Source organism: Engystomops pustulosus, chromosome 2, assembly GCF_040894005.1.
Source record: "Engystomops pustulosus chromosome 2, aEngPut4.maternal, whole genome shotgun sequence".
Taxonomy (NCBI): Eukaryota; Metazoa; Chordata; class Amphibia; order Anura; family Leptodactylidae; genus Engystomops; species Engystomops pustulosus.
Window position 1 is genome coordinate 117,797,520 of NC_092412.1, and position 8,100 is coordinate 117,805,619.

Genomic DNA, 8,100 nt, shown 5'->3' on the forward strand with positions numbered 1-8,100 from the left:
AACATTTATAAAAGAATAAAGTAGACATGTCGTATGGGGCGTACAGTGAAGGCGTACAGTGAAATCCGTAAAATCCAAGCCCACAAACAAACAGCGCAAATGAGTTTTTTCACCAATTTCACAGCATTTGGAATTTTTTTCCCGCTTCCCTGTACACGGCATGGAATATTAAATACCACCATTTTGAAGTGTAATTTGTTACACAGAAAATAAGCCATATTTTATGGAAAAGTGGGGGCTAATTCAATTTGTAAAGAGATGATGATGTGGTGCCTATCTTTATTCCTAAATACTTTATGTGGTCTCTCGCAACATTAAGGTCAAACATCTCATAGTGTTTTGTTCGGAAAAAGTAAATAGATCTAAGAGAAGAATTTCACTTTTTGATTTGTTTATTGTGAAACCCGACATTGACCAGAAATGTTTGATATGCTCGAGGATTTGGGGATGTGTACTTTAGGATAGGAAAATATGGAACGCTTTATGAATTTGCGTGTCTCCCTTGTGCAGGGGCCATGCTAATCTTCTCTGTATCATTCCAATTTTAGTATATGTGCTGCCGAAGCGAGCACAGAAGAGAGCTTTTAACCCTTTGGGAATGACCAGAAGGGATTTCATTGTTCTGTATGGAGTAAAATTCTCTAATAGTGATATACCTGCAGTGAAAAGAAAGTTTTGACGTTTCTACATCTTCGCACTCTAGACAATTGGCAAGACCTGATTGTTGAGGAGCTTGGAGGAATAATTCTACCTTCTTTCTATTCAGATGAGGGTTTTAGTGTATTAACCACAAGAAAACACAGGGGATTTCATAAATTTGGAAACACAGGTACACACCTCACCATTAGTAAACTGTGCTCCTCGGAATCCCTCTATTTGGTCATATTATGACAGCTGTGAAACTTCATTTCCAGCTCTGGACATGGTTTTTTCACAGCTGAAGTTAAACACAGATGGATCCGGCAGAAGCTCTATAACTCAGTGCTTCAAATGAAAGTAATGAAATGATGTCGGATCATAGTTACTACCTGTTAAGTATCCTCCTGTCATAGCAGTTGCAAGCCAGACGTTTGGAAGCAGCCCAAGTCTACTTTGCGGACTGTCTTATGTTTGATTTAACTATACTAATAAAAGTAAATATGCCCAGTTTATGCGCCTTATCTGAACATCTGCACTGAGACTGGCCTGTCACTCCCTGAGAAAGGCAGGATATGACTCATTACTATATTTAATGCATTGTGTTCAGTGATACTGTTTGTAATAGAGGCTGTAAAAATTGTAACACAGCAGTCTGGAGTTAAGAAAGAAGAAATGAGACAGCTACTTCTATCAAAGACATCATCTGTATGTGTTTGTATTACACATGAGCTCACAACTGTGCAGCATTGTTATTTCTCCATAAGAGGGGGGAGCTACATGAAAACTTTTGGCAATTTACCACAATGCATTATGATGTACATGTATGCCATAATGTGTTAAGGATGTATGAAGCGGGCTCACAGACTGAAGCCTCTTCATACATGAAGAGTGTTGGCTGTATAATGCAGCCAACATCCACTGCTCGCACAGATAGCAGGTGTCATCCATTTACCTGCCTCTAGCAAAGCCGTCAGCGTGTGGACACTGCCATCTTTGGTTGGATCATCACTCCCCGTGACATCTGGGAGCAACAATCCATTCCCATGGCAGCCTCGAGTCTGTATGTCATTCCAGAACCTATCATTGGGAAGGATGTATAACAATGTGAAGAGGGTACACCGTTATATATCCCTAGCAAAATCTCCATGTACTGCAATATTGTATAATAACCTCCCTTTCCCTAGAACTGATCTAAAAATAAACAAACTAAAATCATAAACATGTTAGGTATCGCTGAATCCTAAAAGTCTCGCTTTATCAACATATGAAAACGGTTATTGCAAGTAGTGAACCTTGCAACGGAAAAAAGCGCCCAAAACCGCAACTCTGTACTCACCTCACCCAGCGATTCCACGGCTTCCTCTTCGTTCTGGCAGTAGTGCAGGCAGATGCATGTCCATCGGTGCAGTTGCTGCACACGCGCACACTGTATGACGTCAGCAGTCTGCACAGGCACAATGCGTAGACAAGCATCTGCCTGCGCCGCTACTGTAATCTGACGGTACCAGCAGACTGCCCGCCCCGTACCATCGCCGGGCCCGGTCGAACCTGCTGGGATCGCAATCTTTACATCACGAACCATTATTTAGACTGGATACAAATTATGACAATAATACAAGTGAGAATTACAGTAACATTATATATAATCAGATATTAGGGACAAGAATGACACAAATGTAAACATATCACGGCTAGAGATGAGCGAACACACTCGCATTAGCGTACTCGAAACTGCTCGTTGCTTGGACGAGTATTTCGCCAGCTCGAGAAAATGGCACCTCCCGCCGTTTTGATTTTTGGCGGGCAGAAACAGAGCCAATCACAAGCCAGGAGACTCTGCACTTCACCCAGCATGACGTGGTACCCTTATACGTCGATAGCAGTGGTTGGCTGGCCTGATCAGGTGACCCTGGAATAGACTAGCCCTTGCCCGCGCTGCTTGGATCATTCTGTGTCTGGATGCTGTTAGGGAGAGAGTTGCTTCTGCTGCAGGGATAGCGTTAGGGTGTTATATTAGCTTACTGTTAGGCAGGAGTGAGTCTACAAGAACCCAACAGCCCTTGTTAGGGCTACAATAGCGTTATATATATATTTTTTTTTGTTTGCTTGTGGCTGGGCTTGCTGGCACTAGTAGTGAGCTAGTACCATATTGTGAGGAATTTGCAGGGTGACTTGCGACCGTTGTGTTTAGCTCTTAGTGACACACATATCCATCTCAAACACCGAAGTGGGACAATTTATTAGGGGTTTGATTTGAATTAGGCACAGTCTGCTCATTTTTTTTTTTTTTTTTACGTTTATTTACTTTTATAACTCAAAGTCATCTGGCATAGCAGTGTGCTTTCAGTGTAGGCTAGAAAATAGCCATAGGAGAATCCAAACGGCTTACTTAGCCGTAAAATAGCGTTATATTTTATTTGTTGTTGATTTGCTTGTGGCTGGGCTTGCTGGCACTAGTAGTGCAGCTAGTACCATATTGTGAGGAATTTGCAGGGAGACTTGCGACCGTTGTGTTTAGCTCTTAGTGACACACATATCCACCTCAAACACCGAAGTGGGACAATTTATTAGGGGTTTGATTTGAATTAGGACAGTCTGCTGATTTATTTTTTTTTTACGTTTATTTTTTTTTTAGAACTCAAAGTCATCAGGCACAGCACAAAATCCAGTTGTGTGCTGTCAGTGTAGGTTAGAAACTAGCCATAGCAATAGGATAGGTTCATGTCTCAAGTTACTGGGACTCGTGGTAGAGCACTGTTGAGGCCACAACAGTGCGAACAGGTGATGTTGTGGATTGCGGACAATGCTTCTAGCCATTTGTCCACCAGTCAGTCTTCCACGCAGTCCACCCATGTCACCGAAATCAGCACTCCTCCAGCTCCTCCACCTCAGCCTCCTTCCCCCCAGTCTGCCCCCTCCGGTTGCTGCTGAGCTCTTTTCCAATGCCCAGGTTTTCCTCCAGTCGCAGTCTGTGGGTGATAATGACATTATTGACGTAGTGGAAGAAGTGTGTAAAGAGGTGTCGGACGATGAGGAGACACGGTTGTCAGACAGTGGAGATGCTGCCCCATAGGCTGGTAGAGACCGAGGCCTTTCGCAACCTCATGGCGGCAGCCGCCCCTCGGTATTTGGTCCCCAGCCGCCACTACTTTTCCCGATGTGCCGTCCCAGCCCTTCACCAGTACGTGTCAGACAACATCATCCGTGCCCTGACCAACGCCGTTTCTGACAAGGTCCACCTGACCACGGACATGTGGACGAGTGCTGCCGGGCAGGGCCACTATATATCGCTGACGGCACATTGGGTTAACTTGGTGGAGGCTGGGACCGAGTCTGACCCTGCGGCTGGTCATATACTGCTGACGCCAAGAATTGCGGGGCCTACCTCGGTCCAGGTCTCTCAGGCCTACTATGCCTCCTCCTCCTCCTCCCACCCCTCCTCCGAATTACCATCCGTGGGCATGGCGCCATCAGTCGGTAGCTCTAGGCACAGCAGCAGTGCCGTCTCTAAGCGACAGCAGGCGGTGCTCAAACTGCTGAGCCTGGGCGATAAAAGGCACACGCCCAAGAGCTATTACAGGGCATCACGGCGCAGACTGATCTGTGGCTGGCACCGCTGAACCTGAAGCCAGGCATGGTTGTGTGTGACAACGGCCGTTACCTGGTGGCGGCTCTGCAACTCGGCAGACTGACACATGTGCCATGCCTGGCCCATGTGTTAAATCTCATAGTTCAGCGGTTCCTCAAGACATACTCCAATCTGTCTGATTTGCTCACGAAGGTGCGCCGCATCTGTGCGCATTTCAGGAAGTCCAGCACAGATGCTGCCACTCTCAGGGCAGCGCAGCGCCGCCTCCAACTGCCGCTCACTGACTGTTGTGCGACGTGGAATTCAACATTAACCATGTTATCCAGAGTTTACCAGCAGCGCAGAGCGATTGTAGACTGCCAGATGTCAACTTCCACCAGAACTGGTCAGGTCAGTCAGCTTCCTCAAGTCTACAATGAGGAGTGGACGTGGATGTCTGATATTTGTCAGGTGCTGAGTAACTTTGAGGAGTCAACACAGATGGTCAGTGGCGATGCCGCCATCATCAGCCTCACCATCCCGCTGCTTGGCCTGCATGAAGTCAGAAGCTTTGCGCTCGTCACAAGAGACCGGGGAAGAAGATTCCCTTGTTGATAGCCAAAGCACCCTCAGGTCTGTGTTCAGCGCATATCGGAGGAGGTGGAGGAGGATGAGGAGGAAGAGGAGGAGAATATTGGCGAGACAGAAGAGTGGAGCATTGTTCAGTCCTTCACTGTTCAGCGTGTATGGGCAGAAGAAGAGGAGTTGGAGGAGGAGGAAATGGAGAGTCAGACCAGTGAGGGGAGTGAATTCTTGCGCGTTGGTACTCAGGCGCATATGGCAGATTTCATGCTAGGCTGCCTATCCCGTGACCCTCGCGTTCAAAGAATTTATTCCAGCACCGATTACTGGGTATTCACTCTCCTGTACCCACAGTACAAGCAAAATCTTTCCACTCTCATCCCTGGAGAGGAAAGGAGTGTGAGAATGCATGAATACCAGCAGGCCCTGGTGCACAAGCTGAAACAGTATTTCCCTTCTGACAGCGCTAGCGGCAGAGGGCGTACCTCTGCGGGACAAGTAGCGAGGGAGAGTAGGCGAGCAGGCATCTTGTCCAGCACTGGCAGGGGTACGCTTTACAAGGCCTTTGCCAGTTTTATGTCACCCCAGCAAGACACTGTCACCTGTCCCCAGTCTCGGCAGAGTAGGGCTGATCTTTACGGAAAGATGGTGAGGGAGTACATAGCTGACCATACCATCGTCCTAAATGATCACACAGCTCCCTACAACTACTGGGTTTCAAAGCTGGACATGTGGCACGAACTGGCGCTGTACGCCTTGGAGGTTCTTGCTTGCCCTGCCGCTAGCGTGTTGTCCGAGCGGGTTTTCAGTGCAGCTGATGGCATCATCACCGATAAGCGTACACGCCTGTTGACTGACAGCGCTGACAGGCTGACGCTTATCAAGATGAATAAAGCCTGGATTTCTCAGGATTTCCATTCTCCACCAGGTGAAGGAAGCTCAACCTGAATAATTTATGTACACCTCCTCCTCATTTTCCTCCTTCTCCTCCTCTTTGTACACTAAAGCAGAGGAAACTGGCTATTTTTTACCAGGGCCAACTGGCTCTAGCCATAGTACTCTATGTATTAAATTTTTCTGGAGGGCCACCTACCCGGTCCTCTGTTTTAAACAATTTTTGGGAGTGCCACATACAGGCGCTCAATCTATTTAATTTTTCTGGAGGACCACCTACCTGCTCCTCTGGTTTGAAAACTTTTTTGGACTGCCACATACAGGCACTATCCAAATTAAATTGTCTCCATAGCAGCCTCCACACGTTGTCTTTTTAGCTGCCTCCATACGTCATCTCCATAGCTGCCTCCATACATCGTCCCCTTATCAAACGAGCTGTGTCAGGCAGAATTTTGGGTTGTTTTCATGGCTTCCACATCAAACTTGTTAACTTTGTCGCCACCCTGCTGTGTTATCCACAAAATATACTGGCAAACTTTTTATCATTTACCGATATTATTTCAGCGCTTCTTCCGCATCTGTTTACATTCCCCTCACCCGCCATAACCCAAACTTATAAGAACACTACTACACTTGATCTTATACAAAAGGTTCTTAGAAGTGCTGTTTGGGGAGTAGCCGAGAGACAGGGGCTTGGACAGGCGAAAGCTCGCCTGGCAGCGGACCGCCAGCTCCATCCCAAGATCCAACTAACATAGTTTTAACTGCAGCACCTTTAATCTACTACTAGTTCACTGCCTCCATACATGGTCCCCTTATCAAACAAGCTGTGTCAGGCAGAATTTTCAGGTGTGTCACCAGATACACAGTGGAACTCGGCCCATCTGTCGCCGCCATCCTGGAGACCTGAAGTTGCAATCATAGCAATATGGATGCCCCATACTGTCGCTCTTAATAATAATAATAATAATACTTTATTATCCCAAACGGGAACTTAAAGTGTCATGTAATCATGGAAGTCGTCTCCATGGCTGCCTCCACATGTCGTCCCCTTATCAAACGAGCTGTGTCAGGCTCATTTTTCGGGTGTTTCACCAGATACGTTATGGAACTTGGTCACTATGTCGCCACCATGCTGTGTTATCGACTAAATATACCGTCAACCTTTTGTTCACATAGGAAATCATTTCAGCGCTTCTTGCTCACCTCCTTTGGTTCCTCTCTGCCACCCATTGGTTTGAGTCCATTTAGGGTATGTCGCCATGACACTCTCTAGCCTGCCGCTGCTGCCTCTGCATGCCGCCCCCTATAGTGTCAGGGTCAATTATTGGATGTTTTAGATGCTATCTAGCCTCATTCGGTCACTCTGTCATGGCCATGCTGTTGCCCATAATTTTGGCATAATGGTGCGATTAAGCAGCCTCAGAGGCATCCATGCATGCTGCCCCTGCTGTTTCCTGTCCATTTCCGTGGTGTTTCCATCCTTTTCTGAGGTTCCCAGGTGCTTGGCCAAGCTTCCCTGTGCAGATCCTTGGTCCCCTTGAAAAATGCTCGAGTCTCCCATTGACTTCAATGGGGCTCGTTATTTGAGACGAGCACTCGAGCATCGGGAAAAGTTTGTCTCGAATAACGAGCACCCGAGCATTTTAGTGCTCGCTCATCTCTAATCAGGGCCATTTTGATCACTAAACCGCAATAGAGTATATATACTCATTAAAGTAGCTATTCATGCTACAGATTTCCACTGAACAAACAGTAGTAAAGACAGTGGAAACAAGGTGTGTTAAAGAGGTTTACACACAAAACAAGTTAGGCCCCACAAGTGATGAGACCCCCACACGGAGACAAAACCCCTCTTTGTTCACCAAGATGGGCGGAACAACCGGTCGCGCATGGCTGGGTTGCCCTGTTAATCTCTATGGAGCTGACAGAGATTGGAGAGTACCTGTACTCATCACAGAGACCCCCATCAAACAGAAAGTTAGGCCCCATCCTGTGGATAGGGCCTAACTTTAAATGAATCACTATGCAGGGTCTGAGAAGACTCTTCCTATTCATTTCTTTTTTTTTTTTTTTTTAAATTTTTTTATTATTCATTCATTATACATTATATAAAAAAGTAGGTGCCATGTCCACCCACAACATCACCTTTCACAAAGTGTCGTTGTGCACGATATCACATTTCATACAATAATTTTGTGCATAATATTACCTTTCACACAGAACCCAGTTTAATATACTTATTATAACATAGAAAAAAGTATAGAAAAATAAAAAAGATTATATATTTTTATCCCCTCGTCCTCCCCCCACCCTACCCCCTCCTCCTGGCGACTGGTGACCCCTATCTGATCCGTGGCTGTAAGAATAATTGTAAGAGCGTAAATGATGATGGTTGTTTATTCTATAGGGGACCT

General features: G+C 46.3%; 1 non-coding gene across 1 annotated transcript; it reads right to left on the reverse strand.

Moving 5' to 3' along the window:
* Positions 1-465: 465 nt before the first annotated feature.
* LOC140120063 (U6 spliceosomal RNA) lies at positions 466-572 on the reverse strand. The gene has a single exon (XR_011853490.1). It is a non-coding gene; the product is annotated as a U6 spliceosomal RNA (small nuclear RNA).
* Positions 573-8,100: the final 7,528 nt, after the last annotated feature.